The sequence below is a fragment of the Peromyscus leucopus genome, chromosome 19, assembly GCF_004664715.2.
Source record: "Peromyscus leucopus breed LL Stock chromosome 19, UCI_PerLeu_2.1, whole genome shotgun sequence".
In the NCBI taxonomy this organism is placed as follows: domain Eukaryota; kingdom Metazoa; phylum Chordata; class Mammalia; order Rodentia; family Cricetidae; genus Peromyscus; species Peromyscus leucopus.
Genome location: NC_051079.1, coordinates 14,310,933 through 14,332,590, shown reverse-complemented (window position 1 = coordinate 14,332,590; position 21,658 = coordinate 14,310,933).

Here is a 21,658-nt window from a genome sequence, read left to right as displayed (position 1 = left end):
CAGAGATCAATCTGTTTCCACCTCCTGAGATCTTGCCATCACTAGATTCCAGGCACGAGGCACCACGCTTCGCTTTTAAACTTGTATTCTGGGATCCAAACAGGAACCCCTTTGCAAGCTGACCTTGCCGAGTCATTTCCAAGCTTCTTGAGTTTCTCGTTTGTTTTTGTTTTTTACACCATTTGTTTGTTTGTTGTGTGTGGCAGGGGTTATGCACCAGCCATGGTGTGGGTGTGGTGGTCGGATGATACCCTGGGTGGGTCCTGGAGATAAACCCAGGTCATCAGACTTGGTGACAGCTACTGTTTATCTGCAGAGCCATCTTGCCAGCCCTTAGCTCGAGTTTTAAGAACCATATTTTTTGTCTTCTGTGCGAGATATTTTCTTTGAGAAAATTTTGTTTATATATATCATTAAAAACAAGATTCATGAGACTATTTCTTTATTTGCTTTTCCCTTCTGGCAGTTCTATGAGTTTCTTCAAACAAGTCAAAGCAACTCTGACCAGAGATACTTCAAGTGACAAGAAGATGTGTTATGCTAGACCTCATTGTGACCAGTCAGGTGGAAATAGAACGATGGGTGGAAATGATGGAAACAAAGGGAGCTGTGAACTGACAAGGTGGTGTCAGCACCAGGAGATGAATGTACAGTTTACAGGAAGAGGCATGCCTGAGTCTTGGCTCATTGGTGAATAGGTGTGTGGCTGTGGTTCTGTTAAGACATCATTCTGAGCATTGGTTTTCCCTATCCATAAAATGAAGACAATATGCTTTATTTTGCAGAGTTGTATTATTTAGAGATTATAATACTGGTTGTTACAATTTTCTAATTATTCAAGAAAGAAGCTGTTGCATTTAATGCAAAAATGATCGTCATCTTTCAGCTGCTTGCTCTGCCTCCTGGTTCTGAGCGTTGTGGACCAATATCACCTGAGACTGCAACAGATCTCTTCCTTCACTGAGGTATGACATGCACCCCAGCAGAGCAGCTTCCACCTACTGCCCAGTGTGATGACAGACTTTAGATGTTATACATTTGTACCCCATGGCTAAGCTCCCCTCATTGCCTCAAAATTTCCCAAGGACAAGGCATCTAGACTCACTGTTATTTCAGATGTCAGCATGGTGACGGCCATTGGAGTTTGTAGGTTGGAGCTACGGTCCAAAAGTGATCTGATCAGCCCAGAAAACCTGGGCTGTCCCTTCTCTAGATTCTTCCATGGGACTGGAGTGTCATTAGCTTCTTTAGCAGCCTTGTCACATCTTGGTTTATCTTGGATTTACATTTCTCTAGAATGCAAACCACCACTATTTTCTTTCTTTCTTTCTTTCTTTCTTTCTTTCTTTCTTTCTTTCTTTCTTTCTTTCTTTCTTTAATTGCCAAGACCTCACCAATATTTTCAAGTAAACTTTTTTCAGAGCCAGGCCCTTGGTGTTCACCCTATATATGAATATTTGTGTATGTGCCATATTGATATCTATACTTATTAGTGATATATATGTATACATATGTATATTTCTAAACTTGTTTATAACATGTGTTAGATTTCTGAAACTGTGACAAAAAAACTCTTGAGATAATCATCATACAAGGAAGAAAGGTTTCTTTTGGCCCATGATTTCATAGGCTTCATCCCATGATCATCTGGGCCCATTGCCTTTGGGCCTGTGGTATGTGAGGCAGAATGCCATGGTAGCAGCACACAGCAGAGAAAGCTACTCACTTCATAGTGAAACAGAATAGAAGGGGTCTGGGGTCCCATAGCCCCGCTAAGGTCACATATTCAGTAACCTTCTGCCTCCTAAGTGCTCCACTACCTCTCAATGTCAACGCAGGCTGGAGACCAAGCATTTGATACATAGGCTTTTGGGGGCTATCCAAACTTTAGCAGTTTGATTATGTGAAGAATCTCTCCAATACTAAGCCTGGTATTACATACCTAACATCTTTTGATAGGATGCTATGAGTGTGCACTGACTTTTTGCCACACTCAAAAGAGAGCGGGGTTAAATCCATGCAGATTTTCACAGCTAGCACATTCAGATACACTACTTCTACCAGAGTTGGTCAGCAGGGAACTATTAGTGGTCATTGGGTCACTGTTTCTCTGGGTCTCAGTGACTATGCCTGTCCAGGGGCTGGTTGACCTAGATTATATCATATGTTTGTCCTAGTCTTAAGATTTTTGCCTAAATCTGCCAAGACTAAACTTCTGCTTTCCTTTCCTGGGGGCCATGCTTACTCTTCAGTTCACTCCCAGCACCTCACTTTCATCCCCAGGGAATGTCAACCCCCCTCCTTGAGATTCCCATTCTGCACCTGTCATACCCACTGCCACACCTACTCAGCAGCATGTGATACTCAGACCCTCTGGGCCTTGTCAAGTCACTGGTCACACACGTTAGCCCACACTGGCCTGCAGATCCTTAGTCGCTGGAAGATTCCAGAGCACTGCTCTCTCCAAAACCATTTTAAAGATGGATTTCCAAATGTCACCCACAGTGCAAATAAGATGAACAGTAGCCACGCATGACCCTGAAGCAAGTCTTTAACCTCCCTGGCTATCTGTCGCCAGCAGGGTCAGGCATAAAGGGACTGTGATGGCTAATTTTTAATTTTCAACTTGGTACAATCTGGTATCTCCTAGGAAGGAGGTTCTCAAGGAGGGATCACCTACATTGGGTTGACCTGTGAAGGATTTTTCTTAGTTGGGTTAATTGAGTTGGGAAAACCAACCTTGAATGTGGACAACACCCATCATGGGCTGGACCCTGAAAACTGTATGAGGTTTTTTTTTTTTTTTTTTTTTTTTTTTTTTTTGTGTGTGTGTGTGTGTGTGTGTGTGTGTGTGTGTGTGTGTGTATGTTGTTTTTAAAGGAACTGAACCATGAGTGTGCGAGTCTGAGTGTGTGTTTATCCTCTCTGCTCTTGGCTGAGGATGTGGTGTGACTGGCTGCTGGGCACTCCTATCTTGACTACCCTGCAACGATAGATTATAACCTCGAATTGTAAGCCAAATAAACACTCTTTTCCCTGAACTGATTTTGGGGCTGGGGGTGGGGTCAGGGTGATTTTAATCACAGAAACAGATGTAGAACTGAAGTATGACCGCGTGAGCTCCTGGACATTCCTGGTGGAATGGGGTACACTGAACAACTTGCCCACACCTCACATCATGTTTTGTCTCTGCAAATTCAACCTCATGGAAGCTCCTGGGCTACCTTCCTTCCTTTGCTCAACTTCTCAATGTGGTAAAACCAATGCGTAATTTTTGTTTGTTATTTGTTTTTATGAGACAGGGTCTTGCTATATAGCCCAGATTAATCTTAAATCCCTGACCCTCTTGTCTCAGCATCCTGAGTGCTGGGGTTAAAGGAATGTGCCACCATCCCTGGCTATAAAAATTGTCTTTTCTTATAAATTGTACATGTAACATATGTACACCATATTTGCAAGAAAAATAATTCTATTTACAACAAGGGATTCCCTCCTAAATTGTGCCCTGTTCTCCAGAATATAAAGAGAGAAGAAGCTGGATCAACCCCAACACTATCTGGGCAAAAGCTCCTTGTTGGCATTGGATGATTTTCCTTTTCTTTGCAGCAGATGGGATGAATAGATAACTCCTCCTTTTCCTAAGTGTGAGGCACACTTGCCTGACAGTGCCCTTTCCAGAAAGTGTTGTGTATCTACAACAAGAAAAATATGTAAGTTAAAACTCCAGAAGATTTCCCATTTTTGTTCAGACATTGTACTGTCTTGTTGAAAAATATTTCTAGTCAAGACTAGAGGAAAGTTTGTCTTGCTGTTCCCCTATGAAGTAAACATATTATGATTAGATATCGACTTTATATCTGAACTTCTACCCTGAAGGAAGAGTTACCAAGTCCTGAGCCCAGTGTAGTGGTATATACCCATCAAGCTAGCACTCAGGAGCTGAGGTAGAAGGATTTCTAGTTCAAGGCCAGACTGGGCTATAGAGAAAGTTCTAGAGGCCATCTAAAAAAGAAGAAGAAGAAGAAGAAGAAGAAGAAGAAGAAGAAGAAGAAGAAGAAGAAGAAGAAGAAGAAGAAGAAGGGGGAAAAGGCCAGCTGTAATGTCACACCTATTACCCCAGTAGTTGGGAGGCCGAGACAGGAGGATGCTGTGAATTTCAGGCTAGCCTGGGCTATCTAGAGCCCAACTTTAATTTAGAAGAAGAAGGAGGAGGAGGAGGAGAAGGAGAAGGAGAAGAAGAAGAAGAAGAAGAAGAAGAAGAAGAAGAAGAAGAAGAAGAAGAAGAAGAAGAAGAGCTGGCTGGTGAGATGTCTCAGTGTCTAAGAGTAGTTTTGCAGAGGATATAGGTTCAGTTCCCAGCATGCATGGTGGCTCACAACCATCCATAACTTCAGTTCCAGGGATCTGATGTCCTCTTCTAACCTCCCCATGTCCCAGGCATCCACATGATGCACATATATATGTGCAAGCAGAACACTCATACACATAGTAAAGATAAATAAATCTAAGTCTGGTGTAGGATCCCAGTTTGTGTTAGTGGAAGGAATGGCCAGGTACAGATGGGTTTTTATAAGACTTATGAATTAGTTACTTTTCTTGTTGCCATGACAAAATACCTGACAAAAATAATAATCTGAAGAAAGAGAAGTTTATTTAGGTTCAAAGCTTGAGAGTATAGTCCACTGCGGTGGTGAAGGCACAGGGGCAGGAGTGGGAGGCAGCTGGTCACATTGTATCCACAGTCAAGAAGAAAAAGATGGATTGCCTAACTTTATCCTTTTCATTCAATCTGGGACCCCAGCCCATGGAATAATGCCAACAACATTTAAGATAGATCTTCCCACCCCAGATAAGCCAATCTAGAAACTTCCTCACAGGCATATGCAGAGCTGTGTCTCCTCAGTGATTCTAGATCCGGTCTAGTGACCAATTGTAATCATCACAACTAGCTATTCATAAGGAGTAGGGGAATGAAACCCCTCCCCAGATGTCTGTTTCCTAGTATCTGTAGCTTTATGTCACGTTGTAATAAAAAGAATGAAAGTGCCACTGGCCTAGATTTGACAGCATTCCTAAATTTGTCAGGTCCTAAAATAACAGTGAGAGTTTAAGATCCTTAGCTCGAGTCACTTGACACCAAGTTTCCTGACTCTAAACCTAAAGTTCCGGTACGCTAGTCTTGGAGACCACTGGGGACACACAGAGGCTCACTGAGGGAAGCCTATTTCCTCCTGGTCAAAAGAATGAAATCTATCTCTGGTCCTGGAGGGAGATAGGACATTTCTCTGCTCCAAAGATTAAAGCATTCCATTCCATTGTCCCTTCCCTTAAGCTTTAGTCCAGCCGGGCCTGTCAATCACTTGGTCAATAAGTGACCAACCAAAAAGGATGTTTCTCATCAAGCCATGCTGAGGAGATGGGAGGAATAATTATCCCTTCTCTCAGTGCACATGGTTGCAGAACTTCCCTCATGTAGCACTGCTTTCTTTTTTCTTCTGTCTCTCTCCCAAAGGCTAAGCATGCTTTCTCTGTTGCACTGGACTTTCTCAGAAGCTCCCTCCCCTTTCTGTTGTGGCTGCTATAAACCTGGCTTCCTCTTCCTTTTCCTCACTCTCTTCCAGGAAGCTTCCGAGGTTTACAACATACCTGTCCTGTTGTTCGTCTCTTAATCTGTAATGAAACTGTCCTTGAACTTCTTTCCTGGTCCCTTTCTGAATTATTTTATTAATGAGACTAATAACCCAAAAGAAAATAAAAATCACCAGTCACATATGGCACCCAACATAGGCCTCCTCAAAGTTCCTGGTAATGGTTCCTTCTACCTTACCTCAAGGGCTGGTTTTCTCTCAGCTGAAATGAAGATAGATAAGGCGGGGCTTCCAGTAGGGCTTTCATTGAGCTCACAGCTCTTTCCTTGCTTGGGAAGTCCAGCTTTCAAGGTCCTGGGGAAGGAGGAATGGAGGCCATGTCTGCTAGAAATGTCAATGGTAGCCATTGTGAATGATATGGTTTCTTGCTTCAGAGAGAATAGAGCTCTTTTATGGAGGTCTGTTCCCTAGGACTAGCGACTACTGAGAACACTTACTTCACCTGCTATTTTGGGAGCTCAAAAAATGATACTCCAAAGGCATGCTGAGTGCTTTGAAATAGAAGTTGGATGACTCCCTAAGCAGCCACAGAACCATCTCTCTCTGACCTTCTCCCACCCTGCTGTCCCTCACCCTCATTTTTCCCATAGGCGAGGCATCCTCTTTGCTGAAACAGGTCAGAGAACTGGAATCCTTATCCCCAAAGCAAGCCTCAAAGTCTTAAAGTATTCTAAAGGTTCCCTGCCTTCCTTTTGCTCTGACTGAAACAGGAACAAATGACTAAGGACAGGCACAAATGACTGAGTCTTAAGAGGGTTGACCCTGGTGTCCTATTTAACGGCAGTGAGAGTGGACCACAAAACACAACAAAACCCACATCAAGATTTATTGGCAGGGAGTGAAGGGGGTGTGTGTTCAGGACTGCCTTGAAAGAGATGGGATGGAAGAGAGAGTGAGGAACAGTCTCAGCGCATGTGTACAAAGGCTTGCATAGCCACCCAGTGCATGCACATAGGTTACACAGTGACATATGGCCATAAGACCCCCGGCTGAAAATGAACGTGAAGCCATAGGACCCTGGGTGCTGGCTAGACATTTGCCTGAAATGCTAACATTTCTCCCTTTTGTTTTTTATACAAAAGGGAGGAGTTAGGGGTGGCAGGCGGGTGGAAAATGAGGGTGTTGGGTTCTTGAAAACACTTCCTGCTGACTTGGTGTGTGTTGGTCATCTTTGGGGGGCTTGAGAAAGCTGAGGTGTTTGTTGTCCATGTCCTCCTGGGGTAGCTGACTGTTTCACTTCACTGTCCAGGCTCTGTGGAGCTGTCCGGCACCACCCAGATCTGGCAAGATGCTGTTCAGGTGGATCCAAGTCAACACCCTGAAGCTTACAAGAATTTTTAAGATTACAAAAGAGATGCTTTAGACATATTAAAAGCAACCAAAGGGAATTTAAAATCCTGAGCGGCTATGATAACATGGTGAAGAGTGTAGTGTTTAGTACTCTGCTAGAGCTAGATGAATAGCTTACCAGAGTTCTATTGGTTAGTGTTAAAGTTATGAACAGTCATATAGCGAGCAAGAGAGAGAGGAATCTGGAACATGCTTTATTGTAGCCATAAATTTCTTGGGTCCTGCCCGGCTCCCCCGCAGTCCAGACAAATCTCACTCACCCATAGCCCCACAGCCACTTGGTCCAAAGTAAACACACAGAGGCTTATATTATTTATAAGCTGAATGGTCTATGGCAGGCCTCTTGCTAGATAGCTCTTATATCTTAAATTAACCCATTTCTATTAATCTATGTTTTACCACATGTTCCGTGGCTTGCCAGTCTGCTGGCATGTTGTTCCTTCAGCGGCAGGCTGGTATCTTTCCAGACTCCACCTTTCTCTTTACTTTCTCTCTCCTTGGATTTTCTGCCTGCCTCTAAGCTGGCTTGCCATAGGCCAAAGCAGCTTATTTATTAACCAATGGGAACAACATATATTCACAGCATACAGAAAGTTACCTCCCAGCACTTTATTCTTTCCTTATTACCAATTAAGCTTTCCCATCTCCACCTAAACAAACCTTAAAACATCTGTTCCTTTCCTATCATCATAGTATGACCTTAACACTCAGAAGGCACAGATGGTTGATTACTGAGGGCAGTCAATATCAGAGTTATATTGAAATCTATTCTGTGGGTCTCCTTTTGGGTCTGAGGGTGTGGATATCTCTGGGGGTGTCATTTCTTGCCACTCAGGCACGTTTGATAGTCTTTACACCTCCAGCTTTGTGGTTAACAGTTGGTAGTCCTGCAACAAGAATTAATTAGTTTAATTAAGGATTTTGAATATATCATTGGAAATACATAGAGAGGAAATTGATGAAGCAGGGTGTGATCAGTAGAGACAGGAGAACATTGTGGGGTCAGGTAGGAAAGCATATGGAGTTCCCAATCTGGTAGAACTGAGTATGGTTGTGGGGTGAAACCTTATTCTTATGAAATTGGAGACAAGGCAGTTGATCTCAGTGTCCTCTGGAACTTAAAAGAGCAGGGTCCTGTTTGGGCTATGGTATATGAAGAAATATTATCTTGAGGTGGGGGAGTAAAGGGTTTGAGGAGGGATAAGTGAATAAGGCCCTCAAGTTTAGCAGCTGGTTACACCCATTTAGGGGAAAAGGGTGAGGGGCACTCATCTGGAGGAGAGAGACGGACCTGATACCCGATGTTGATTGACGGTGGACAGGAGTTGTCACATGGCTGGGATAGGGCATCTCCATAGGAGGGAATGGAGATGATAGAGTAGGGGGGTCAGTAGGTGATCAGGGAGAGGTGAGGGTTTGGATGGGAGGCTGGGGGTTAGAATTGGCCTTCCATACATGAGTTCAAATGGCATGATTGAAAGGGGTTGCTTGGGGAGAGCCTGGAGCCTGAAAAGAGCTACAAGCAAGAGTTTTACTCAGTCAAAGTGAAGTTCCTGTTACATTTTAACAAGACTGGTTTTAAAGAGCCGTTAGTTGTAGGCAGAACATTTCTCTCCTTCCTGCCTGTTACCAAATATCCAGTAGCTACTTCTTAAATAATTGAGTCTGGGACTTAATATTACTTACAAATGCTTGGCCAGTAGCTCAGGATTATTACTAACTAGCTATTATGCTTAAATTAACTGACAATTTTTACCTATGTTTAGCCATATGTGCTGTGGGATATCTTTTTGTATGCTGTGAAAATATGTTGCTCTCATTGGTTGATAAATAAAGCTGTTAGGTCAATGGTGAGGCAGAATAAGGTTAGGTGGTACAGTTAAACTGAAGACGGAGATGAAGAAGGGTGGAGTCAGGAGATGTTGTGAGCCACTGCCAGGAGAAGCAAAATGTGAGTGAACAGGTAATGTCACGAGCCATGTGGCAAAACATTGGTTAATAGGAATGCATTGCATTAAGATGTAAGAGCTAGCTAGCAAGAAGCCTGAGCCATAGGCAATACACTTTGTGATTAACATAAGCCTCTGTATGTTTATTTGGGACTGAGCAGCTGTGGGAGTAGGCAGGACACAGGAAAACTTCAGACTATGCACGTGGCTTGGTACCTTTTCTCAGTCTGACATTCTCATCTTGCTTCCTCTGTGTATGGCTGGTGATACCTGACTCCATCCTTTCTCTTCCCAGAATTCTCCTAGTCAGCTTGCCCTGCCTATACTTCCTGCCTGGCTACTGGCCAATCAGCATTTTATTAAACCAATTAGAGTGACAAATCTTTACAATGTACAAGAGCATTATCCCACTGCAGTCAGTTCATTCTATCTTTCCTGAGGACTGGGGGTGATATGAATATGAAAGTGCCAAGGGATGCTAAGAGCTTTAGATAGGGTTAGGGAGATCTGGGAGGTGAATTCAGAACCCTTTTCTGACTGGAGAGACAGACAGTTGAGGAATAACCTCCCAGAGAAGGTTAGAAACTGTCTGAGCCCTTTTGTTAGTGACCAGGAATGCCTCAATCCAGCCTGAAATTGTATCCACTAGAACTAGGAAAGAGATACTTAATTCATCTGACTGTGGGCATATGGGTAAAGTCAAGTTGCCAGTCATTCCCCGGGAGGGAGCCCTGGCTTGGTGGGGAGGAAAAAGAGGGCTGTGATATTTGTTATTAGGGTGTGACCTTTGACAAATTTTACAAGAGGCAGTAATAATTCTTAAGAAATGCAAGTCCTCAGGGGTGGGCTGGAGGTGGGCCTTGACAAAGTGAGACAGAGCCTGGCTATTAGGATGAAAGAGCTGGTGTAGACAGGACAGAATTTGTTGAGTGTTAGGGGGTGACTGGGAGGATGTGGGTTGCAGTGTATGAACTCCCTGGGTGGGTGAGGTGAGTCTGGGCCTTGTAGGGCCACTGCTCTAGCTGCCTCATCAGCCCAGTTATTTCCCTTAGAGATGATGCAATTGTTGGTCTGATGACACTAGCAGTGAATAGTTCCTATAGCTTTGGGAAGATGGGAGACTTTTAGCACAGCCATAATTCGACCTGAGTTAGTTAATGATCCTTCTTTTTTTAAAGTAGCCTGTCCTCTTTCCAGATGGCAGCATGGGAGAGGAGGATATGAAAAGCATATTTAGAGTCTGTGTAAATGTTTAGGGATTGTCCCTTTGCCAATTGTAAGACATGGGTGAGAGCCATTAGTTCAGCCTGTTGGCTAGTTGTGTGGGTGGGGGGTGCCTGTGCTTTAACCACCCCAATATCTGACACTATGGCATAACCTGCTTTTTATGTCTCTTCATGTAAAAAGGAGCTGCCATCTGTGTACCAGGTATAGGTGGTCTGAGGTAATGTACCCTCCTGTATGTGTGAGGGATGAGGCAGTAGTTCTTCTAGGGTTCCAATGCAAGAATGAGATGGGGAGTGGTCAGTGTTGGGTCCAGGAAGAAGGTTTGAGATATTGAGGAGTGGGCAAGATTGGAAAGTAAGTGTGGCATCTTCTACTAGTGACACTTGGAGGGAAAGAACTCAGGGAGGAGGTAGAGTTTATACGCCTTTGTAAGTTAAGAGATGGGACAGATTGTATGAGAAGATAGTGGTGGGTGACTCAAAGGCTAGTTTCTTTGATCCACAAATAAGGAGCTCAGCAGCTGCTAAAGCACATATTCAGGGTGCCCATCCCTGGGTGGTGAGGTCTAGTTTTTTTTGACAGGTATGCTATAGGTGCAAAGGAGGGTCCCAGCTGGTGGCCTAGGACCCCAAGGGCGCATCCCTCTTTTTCTGTTACACAGAGGGAGAAGGAATGAGTTAGGTCTGGGAGATGAAGGGCTGGAGCCTGGGGGAGATCCAGTTGGAGCTTCTGAAAGGGTTCAGTAACAGGATGAAGGAGAGGTTTATGTGGGGAGCCAAGAGCTGCCTCATATGAGGGCCAAGAAAAGAGGGGAAAAAGAGGAGATCCAGGAACATAAGAAGCCAGCTATTCCTAGAAATGATAAAAACTCCTTTTTAGTATAAGGGGCTGAAAGAGACTGGTTTAGGTGCCTTCTATCCAAGTAATGGCTTTGTGGGTTGAGGTAATGGTTAGGCCCAAGTAGGTGACCTGAGGAATGGACAGTTGAACTTGGAAGGTGAGACTCTATAGCCCCAGCTAGACAAGAAATTTAGGAGAGCAGAGGTATTAGTTTGACTAATTTGTAGTGACAAACTACAAAGGAGAATATCATCCACATACTGTATGAGTTTAGATTTGGGTAGAGACAAAGAGAGTGGGTCAGAAGCTAGGGCCTGGCCAAATAGATATGAGCTGTCCCTGAACCCCTGGGATTGGACAGTCCAGGTGAGCTGTGTGGAAAGGTGAGTGTCAGGATCAGTCCAGGTGAGACCGAGTGCTGAGAGAGATAGAGAAGAAAGCATCCTTGAGATCCAGAACTGAGAAATGGGAGGTTCCTGAGGGGATAGTGGAGAAGAGTGTGTAAGGGTTAGGCACCACAGGATGGAGGGGACCACTGCAATGAGTCAGAGGTTTTGAACCAAGTGGTAGGTCCTGTTAGTTTTCTTAACTGAAAGTATAGGGATGTTAAAAGGAAAAGATGTAGGACAAAATAGTTTTTTTCCTTAGAAGGTCAGAGATGATATATTTAAGTCCCCTAAGGCTCTGGAGTGAGGGTGGGTACTGGGCTTGGGTAATATATTGGGTAGGGTCCTGTAATTACACAACAATGGGTGAATGGTGTCTAGCAATGGAAGGGTTTTAGGTGTCCCAAACTTGGGGGTCCACTTGGGAGGCTGGCAGAGGGATGGACATGTTGGAACTGGTAGGGTGGGTGGCTAGGAGGAGGAGAAGAGGAGCTGCTGGTATGTTTGTTGTGGGAGGCCAGCTCCTACCTTTTGAATGGTTCTTATGAGAGAGGGATAAGAAATATTAGGTAGAAAGTGAGACCTAGCTGACAAGAAGAAAGACAGAAACACAGGATAGTTTTAGGAGGTCCTGAATCAATACCCAATGACCTCAAAGTTTATTCAAGGTTTTTTTTTTTATAATATGGCAAGGGGAGAGGCAAAAGACCTCCACCTCACAAGATCAAAGCATACTGTATAGGCAAATGTAGACTCTTCCAAACACCTGGTAACCACACCTGTGGTCAAATCATTCCCTTATGCAGCCCTACTGGGTAAAGTAAGCTCAGATTCTCAGACCTTGAGGAAGTTCTTACTAGGAAACCTCTGTGGGTCTTCACAGCTCCCCCTTCTTAATAGTTTAAAAGGCCTCTCAGACCCCTTAGATGGACTGTGCCTGTCTTAGGTCACTTTCTTCTTCACTCATCAGCTTTACCCATCTTTGAGATATACTTTCCATCAAGTGTACTCTGTCTTAGGTTGACAGCTAGCAAGGACTTACCTGTCTCTGACTACCAGCCTCTGTCAGGGGAAGATACAGAGCTGAACTCTACACAGTTCTGAATCAGGTCCCCATTAAGCTTGCAAGTAACTGGAACAACCACAGCAATCCCCATGGCTGCCACACACCCCCAGTAAAGGAGTAGAGGATGACCAAGTAAAGGAGTAGATGGAATGTCCTTTTTGAATGGGCCTAAGATGTCTATAACAGCTTTAGCTGTACCAAGCCCTTTTTAAATCAACAGACTCTTGATGCAACTGCATCAAATCAAAAGACTCCCTTAGCATTGCCAAACCATGGTTCATCAATATCAACAGGTTACCATAATTCTAGCATGAATATTACTATACACAATTACAATTCTTACAAACTTACATCCAAAAGCAAACTCTCATTAGGACTACACAAACTTTAGCAAACATCCAAAAGTGATCTCTTAACAGAACTATTTACATTTTCTTCTAACAAGACAGAGAGTACATGAGTTGTGAGTCATCACAGTTAACAAAGCATACATGCATACACAAAACAATTCATAAGTCATCACAGTTGATAGAGTATATAGGTGAAATCAAAATTGTCCCATTTCTGAGGTTTGCAAAAGTTCAAAAACTCAGTTATAATACCAGTCCCAAAGTTCAACTGACAGTCCAAGATCAGGGCCTGGCTTGTCAGCCATCCTGAAGTCTTTGTATAACAGTACAAGTCATAATAACTCTTAGGCAGACAGTTTCAAATATGAGGAGTCCCATTGCCAAAATTTGTTGCAGCTCCCCTGAATGCAACAACTCAAATCAGTTTAAACAAATGTCTCTGAAGCCTCACTCTCAGTCACAGAGACACTTTCAGTTAGCTTTCCCCTAGGTGAAAACTGCTCCAGGGCAAAAGCTGCTAGCTGGTTGGGGAAGATCTTTTCGTACAGCCAGCCTGAACTGCCAGCAAACAAACTGCACAGCTTTTGCTGCTGGCTTTCACAGCTTTCACAGTCCCAGTCCATCTGTGCTCCCATAACAGGCACATCCACCAAGGACCCTGTGTCCTGAGGCTAGAGGGTTTTCAATCACTTCATGCCACACAGGCTCCAGGTTCCTCCAGCTGCTATGAGCTGCAGCTTTCAGCAACCCTGGCTCTGAGAGGAAACCCAGCCGCTATGAGCTATGGCTTCCTTGGGTCCCATTACCTGCTCCTCCAGCAGCCTTGTGATCAGCACCCTAGGTCCTGGAAACCTCCATGTGCTTCCCTGCTTGCATGACCGAATGCTGCTCCCAGGGTAGCCACATGGTTCTGCCTCATTCTGTCACCGGGAACTCGTGGTGCTTTAGGTTCCAGCGTCTCTGCCTGGACTATGGTTCTATGTCACCTCAGCATTTCTTGCTGCTGTTCCATGAAGGGGCATGTCTCAGCTGCCCATCCAGCTGCTGCCTCTCCCGTGGCATCTCTGCTGGGCACTCACCACAGGGTCCACTCTCTCTGCTGCACTCCAAGCCACCTCTGCCACTGCCTACCATTCCCCTCTCTCATGGCACAGCATCTCTACCTGGCTCCTCACTGTGGCTTCTTCTCATCAGAAAGCTTGCAGACTCTTGCTCCTCAAGCTGTCCCTGCTCACACTGCTGATGCTGTTTCTCTGCCTGGGGCAGCAGTCTGGTCTCCACAGGGCTTTTGGTGTTTGCTGTTGTTGGCGGCTTCTGGATCCTCTGAAGCTGCTCAGACTGCTAAGTTCGCAGTGGTTGCTAGGTCCTGGACATTGCTTTCTGTGTCCCAAGTTCCACTGATACTTGGGTAAAAAATTATTCTTATCCTAAGCAACTGTCTTATTAAACCTTCACTGTATCCCTGGACCAGTAGATAGAAATTGAGAGAGAGAGAAACAGAGACATAGACATAGACAGAGATAGGAACTTGCTGCAGCCTAACTGTTACTACTTACTTCAGCTTAACTTCAGCTGCTCTGCTTAATATACATACAGTTTCATTCCTGAAGAATAGAACACCACCACACAACCTTATTTCATAACTGGACATGTCCCCCTGCTTCTGTGATGCTCCCTCTCTCTCTCTTATCTTTTGTACCTAAGCCTCACGTTCTGGTGCCATCTGTGGGAGGTCAGCTCCCACCTTTTGAAGGGTTCTTATAAGAGAGGGATAAGAAAATATTAGATAAAAAGAGAGACCTATTTGACTAGAGAAGAAAGACAGAAACACAAGATAACTTCAGGAGGGCATGGATCACTACCCAACAGCCTCAAAGGTTTATCTATCTATCTATCTATCTATCTATCTATCTATCTATCTATCTCTATCTCTATCTCTCTATCTATTTACTTATTTATTTTGTTTTTTTTTTTGAGACAGGGTTTCTCTGTGAAACAGTCCTGGCTGTCCTGGAATTCATTCTAAAGACCAGGCTGGCCTCGAACTCACAGAGATCTACCTGCCTCTGCCTTCCAAGTGTTGGGATTAAAGGCATGCACTACCACTGCCCAGCTTGAAAAGGCTTTTTATAACATGCCAAGGAGAGAGGCAAAAGACCACCCTCTTGCTAGATCAAAGCACACCATACAGCCAAGTGTAGATCCTTTCAAACACCTGGTAACCACACCCATGGTCAAATCATCCCCTTGTGCAACCCTGCTGGGTAAAGCACGCTCAGATTCTCAGACCCTGAGTAAGTTCTCACTAGGAAACCTCTGTGGGTCACCACAGTCTGGGGTCAGGCAAATGGGGAGAGCAAAAGAAATAGAAGCTCCCACTTTGGCTAAAAAAATATCTCTTCCTATTAAGGGTACAAGGCAAGTTGGACCAACCAAAAATGAATGGGTAAGAGGGATACTCCTGAAAATGAAATTAAGTGGTGGGGTCTGATGAGGTAGGTAAGGCTGTCCTCCTACCCCAACAATAGGGAGATGAGAAGGAGAGGCGTGTCCCTAAAACTCCCTCAGGACTGAGTAAGTGGCCCCGATGTCCAAGAGGAAGGAGATGGGCTGCCCTAACACCATGACGACTACCCAGGGCTCCCTGTCAGAGATGACAGTGGTTGGATCAAGAGAGCATGGGTCCCCTCAGTCATCCATGGCCATGCCTAGAGGGTTGGCTGGAGGGTGGTTTGCATCTGATGTCCCCATGTCATGAGGTGTACAGGGGCCTTCAATGTCCCTTTTGATGGCACTTTGGACATGGCCCAGGTGGCCTGCAGGGATTAGGACAAGCCCAGGCCCAGTGACCTTCCTGATCACACTTGAAGCAGGGATCTGGTGGTCCTTGAACCCCAGAGGGCAAAGGAACCCAGGTAATCACCGAGGCCAGCTGGATGGCCTTGGCCAGCGTTTGGTATTTTTGTTTATGGGCTTTCTCATCTCCTTCATGGTACACCTTAAAAGCCAGTGCTAAGACTTCTACCTGTGGGCTTAGGGACCCTCTATCCAGACACGTAAACTTGGCCCTAATGTCAGAGAAGCTCTGGGAATACAAATGGATCATAAGGAATTGTCTACCCTGTGGGTTTTCAGAGTCTAGGTTAGTATACTGCAAGAGGGCCTTTGCGAGGCATTCTAGAAACTGAGATGAGATTTTTCTGACTGTCCTGAGTGATTTTGTGGAGTTTCTCATAGTTCACTGGTTTAAGGGCAGCCTTATAGAGACCTGCCAGGAAACAGGCTGTAAACTGGTCTCTAGCTAGAGCTCCCCCTAGGGTATTATAATTCCACCAGGGGTCACGATCGGGGACCACCTCTGCCCTAGGTAGATGAGTTGCATTAGTTTGATGAATTTCATCGGCATGTACTCTAGCCTGTTCCCAAACCTGTCTGCATTCCTCAGGAAGTGGGTTGTTAGTTAGGTATATATATATATATATATATATATATATATATATATATATAATGAAAGGTGAAGCTATGTGATTGGGTGATATATCAGAATTCTTTAATGAAAGAGGCAGAGTAAGACGTACAAGAACCCAGTCTCTTTTCTATTTGAGAGAGTTCTGCTGGTGAGAAGGGGGCACGTACCTTACCCAGTCCATCCACTCCGGCGACCTTCACAAAGGGAGAGCTGTGGCCAGGTTGGTCTGGGTAGGGTTGGGTCCCTTAGTGGCTCGAGAACACGTGACGGGAGGGGGCGAAGGCGGGTGCAGGAATCGGGCGGTTGAGGTGGTCCTTACTGGAGAGGAGGAGGGGCTGGAGGAGCAGTTGTATGTTGGGGTCGGAAAGGTGGGGGTTCATTAGCAGGGTCCAGAGCACCAGTGGGGGGGTTCCTCTAGTTCAGACTGCGTAGCTGGGAGGACGTGAGTGGGTGAACAGGAAGCACGGAGAGAGGTTTTGGAGCTGAGGTAAAAGAAAGCTTGAATGTAAGGCAGCTCCTCCCATCTACCTGCATCCGCTGGCAGAAGCTGGAAAGCGCCCCTCAAATATCAGGGTCTAAAGTGCCATTAAGTGGCCATTTGGACCGGTTATCCAAGGGGTATTTGGGGCCATTTTTGAGTGCAAGGGTGGATGAGTTTAGAAGCCTTTAAATAGGGCATTAAGCATAGAGGTTTGAGGTTTTCTGAAAGACATCCCAGAGGAGCTGTTGGGCTTATATTGCTGATAGGCTTATTCCCCAAGAGTGAGGCAGAAAAAAAAAAAAAAAAAACAAGATTGAACGGCTTAAGTGAGGATCGATTGAGGAGGCACAAGCCAGTCAGTGAGTCGTCACTCAAAAGAGCAGGGCTGAGGGTCTCTGAGTCTGAGGGACACAGGGGTCCAATAGACAAGAACGGCATAATCTGCCCAGTGAGTCTTCACATAGAGAGCAGGAGCCGAGGGGCTAAGCCCAAGCCGAGAGATGAGAAGTGAGGCCTCACTCACGAGGAATGGCCAGAGGTGATTGTCAGTGAGAGGGACCAGCCATAGCCCTGGAGGTTCCACCGCTCCCAAGGACACCAATGGGCCCCGGATGTTCAGGAGTTGTTCCCACAGGTCCAGGGAAGCGTTTACACTGACCAGGAGAGGGGAAACTCACCAGTCATAGCAGCTGGTGTTGTGTGAAGGGGCCTGGCAGCTGGGTAGTTGGAAAGTGGGCTGTCATAGATGAACCAGCAGGGTCCTGGTGTGCTCTGGAGTGCCGGGAGGGCCTGGTGAGTCTCGGCACCAACATCTTATTTAATGTCAGTGAGAACGGACCACAAAATACAACAAAATCCATATTAAGAGTTTATTGGTAGGGAGTGAAGAAGTGGGATGTGTGTGGTTGGGCCTACCTTGAAAGACACATGACGGGAGAGAGAACAAGGGACAGGCAGAGCTTGCTTTTAAGGGGGGTCTCAGCGCATGCGTACAAAGGCTTGCATAGCTACTCAATGCATGTGCATAGGTTATGTAGTGACATATGGCCATAAGACCCTGGGCTGACAATGCATGCACAGCCATAGGACCCTGGGTACTGGCTAGACATTTTCCTGAAATGCTAACACCTGGGATGGTGCAACCAAGAAAGATAATCCCTTTGACTACCCTGGACCCCCTCAAGGGTGTTCCCTCAAGTTCCCTCGGAGAAACTAAGGAAACCAATCACCCATGACCGACACTATCCCTAGACCCCCTCTGTCCCCAAGACTATAGAAACAATAAAGACAGCTGAGAGTCACTCTCAGACAAGACAAGCTGCAAAGACTCCAAGATGGCACCTGCTGCCTGGAAGTAGCAGACACCGGCCGAGCTGCCTGCAAGGGTTTTAGACCAACCGCAACCCCAGGAAAGGACACTCCAACCTGGTGAGCTGCCTGCAGGCTGTGCAGTGTGCTCCAGGTTCCCAGCCTTTGTGAGATGTCACCCATGCTGGGGTGGCTTTGGTGATGCAGCTAGTTGTCTTTGAGTCATTTCTGCTCCTATAAGTAACCCCTCACCTGTATTTCTGTAAGTACCCTAATAAATAACCTCATTGGTTCACCATGTTGGACTGTGGTGATATCCATCCTTTGGTCTGTCATAGGCTGTGGTGATATAATGTATACCCTAATAAAGCTTGCCTTGAGGATCAGAGGACAGAGTCAGCCACTAGATTAGACATAGAGGCCAGACAGTGGTGGCACACACCCTTAATCCTATCATTTGGGAGGCAGAGATCCATTTGGATCTCTGTGAGTTCAAGGCCACACTGGAAACAGAGCCAGGCAGTGGTGGTGCATGCCTTTAATCCCAGGAAGGGACATGGCTGGCCAGAGAAAGATATATAAGGTGTGAGGAAACAGGAACTAAAGCAGTTCATCTGAGACCCTTTCGTGTGAGGACTCAGAGGCTTTCAGTCTGAGGAAACAGGATCGGCTGAGGAGTTGGTGAGGTGAGGTTGGCTGTGGCTTGCTCTGCTTCTCTGATCTTTCAGCGTTGACCCCAATATCTGGCTCCAGGTTGGTTTGTTTGTTTTTAAGACCATCTAACATTCGAACAATAATGGGCTCCCAATCTGGTGTGTGTGTGTGTGTGTGTGTGTGTGTGTGTGTGTGTGTGTGTGTTGCATCTCCCCAGGAAAAGTCTGTCACAAAAGAGAGATCTAATGATCTAGCCCATCATTCAGACATTTTGTCCTTTTCTGGCTCTGTGCACAGGCATCCAAATCAAATGTGCTAGTTGATGACCAGTTCTCCAGATGGACCATCCGGAGACCTGGTAATCGTGGAGGGCCAGAAAGGGTTTCTGGGACCTAAGCAAGGTAGAGCCTATGTGGCCTTGGCTAGCAGTCCTCTGAAGGCTTCACCCTTCCAGTGGTAATGTGCTCAAAGACTGGGGCTCCTCTGAGGACCATTTGGGTAGAATGGGAGGCATTTCTAAACCAGTTACCATTTGTGTTCCAGATTGCAGTACACCCTCCAAGAATGTGTTTTTCCTCTTCCTAATGTTAGTTTTTCTGACAAATAAAACCCTGGTGAGAGGCTGAGTGTACTAGCTAACAGTGGCTACACCGCGTAGAACAATGTAATTCTGACCCACAAACTCCATAGCAACCGGTCTGGGTAGCGAAACACCACCCTCTGCAGCACTCAGCCCAAGGGTCAGTACTTGGCAGTGACTGACGCTTCCCCACTTTCCATCCGGGCCCCTCCTCCACTGGGAACCACAGAGAGAAAGCCAACCCTCCTGCAGTCATTTAAAATGTCCCCTCTTCTGATCGGCCTGCCTCCAGTTTTCCATGCCAACAGCCGCCAGCCAGGGCAGCCAGGGCACAATGGGAACCATCACTTTTCCTCTGCAAAGCTTCCCAGCTCCCTGCCTGCCCTGAGATCCTGCCAGCACCGGGTGGTGACTGTGGCTGGTGCTCTGGCTAGAGCCCGGGGCCTCTGCCTCGTCTCACTTGAGTGCCCTGTTTATTCCCACACTAAGTCACCAGCCTCCTGCCCACTTACTGCTTCAGCTGCTTAAAGAGAAATGTCCCCAGCAGAGGGGGGTGACTTAACAATGAGTTAAGAGAGATGGTTCTATTGCCTTTAAAAGACACAGCAAAGGCACAGCCGAGGGACAGAAATGAACCCCCTCCCCCTCTTCCCCCAGTGTTTGACACTGTCTCTGCGTCACCCACACAGATGACATAAATGCAGGTATCCTGAGGACAAGGTTCCACAGCGAATGGAAAATTCAAGAAGTTCTACAGAGAACCATTCTTTGGGGATTCTCCGAAGTCCCTTGATGTCAGTGCTGTTTTCCTGCTGATGGCTGAAGCCAACTCCCACCTCTCTCTCTCTCTCTCTCTCTCTCTCTCTCTCTCTCTCTCTCTCTCTCTTCCTCTCCCTCTCTCCCTCCCTTTCTCTCTCCACCTCTCCCTTTCTCTCTTTCCCTCCCTCCCTCTCTCCCACTCTTTTCCTTCCTTCCTTCCTTCCTTCCTTCCTTCCTTCCTTCCTTCCTTCCTTCCTTTCTTTCTTTCTTCCTTCCTTCCTTTCTCTCTTCTCTCTCTCCTTCTCTCTCTCCCTCTCTCTCTTTCTTTTTCCCTCCTTCTCTCTTGCTCTCCCTCTTTCTCTTCCTTCCCCGCCCCCTCTCTTTCTCTCTTCCCTTTTTTGGACACTTTTTTCCTGCATGGGATTCAAGATTTGCACCCTCAGATAGCTCTTTCCTCCCTCTAGAACCTCGATCAGCAGTAATTAAAAAAAGGTCTTCCAGCAAGTTGACACTTTTTGAAATGCTAATTGATTCGAATCGGAGCCATCAGGCAGTCTTTCACACCTACTCAGTCCCTGCCTCGGGCTTTTCTGCATATTTGAATCAGTAAGTTGGAATCCAAACCAAGCAAGTGAGAGTTATGCAAATCAATTACTCCCACACCCTCCACTGAGATCCATACCTGTGGGGTCCCAGAAAATCCCTTCCCCACCTGCTCAGGTTGACAGAGTTTTAACTCTTCTGGGGGAGATGCTCAGCCACTGTTGTTGTGATTTTATGTGAGTATTTGCATAAACTAGCAGAAAAGCTTCCTCAAGTCCTTTGCTCAGGCAATGGCATGGTTTGAAAAGAAACAGTACTACCCTTGAAGTGGACCACAGGAAAGAGCTTCTGAATTAGCTACAGAACCGATTTGCATCCACAGAGCAAGAAAGCCACGCCTACTGGACAGTGGTCATTTGTAGTTTGGGAACTCTAGACCCATGTCTAAAGTGGCAGTAGTCCGCTGTAGCCAACAGTAGCCATGTGTGTGCCAAGCAAGGTCAAGCTTTTCTGGAGTACAACCTGGCCCCTTGGGTGTTTCAAGCCAAGCTCCAGAATGGGTTTCAAGCAATTTTCTTCTGCTTTGGGGGAAATCAGTCACATTTATAAATGGCCCCAGGGCAGCTTCATGGCTCCCACAGAGTGTCTTCACCCTTTCACACAGTTCCTCATGTTGTGGTGACCACAACTGTAAAATTATTTGATTGCTGCTTCACAACTGTAATATTGTTATCATTATGAATCATAATGTAAATACCTGTGTTTTTCAGTGGTCTTAGGTGACCCCTGTGAAAAGGTTGTTCGACCCCCAGAGCAACCCACAGGTTGAGATGTCCTGATGCTTCTCCTAGCCCTTGACTATAGCTATAACTTGACTAAAACCTCTGGGGTTTCTTGCCACTAAGCAACCCCTTTAGTTATTTTTTTTCTTGCAAAGATTTTCCTAGATGGAGCTTCAGGCTCCTCTAAGCTCTGTCTCCTGGGCCTCAACTTGACCTTCTCTATGTGTTCTGTCTAGAAGCCAGGCGAAACCCTGCTGAGCTAGAGA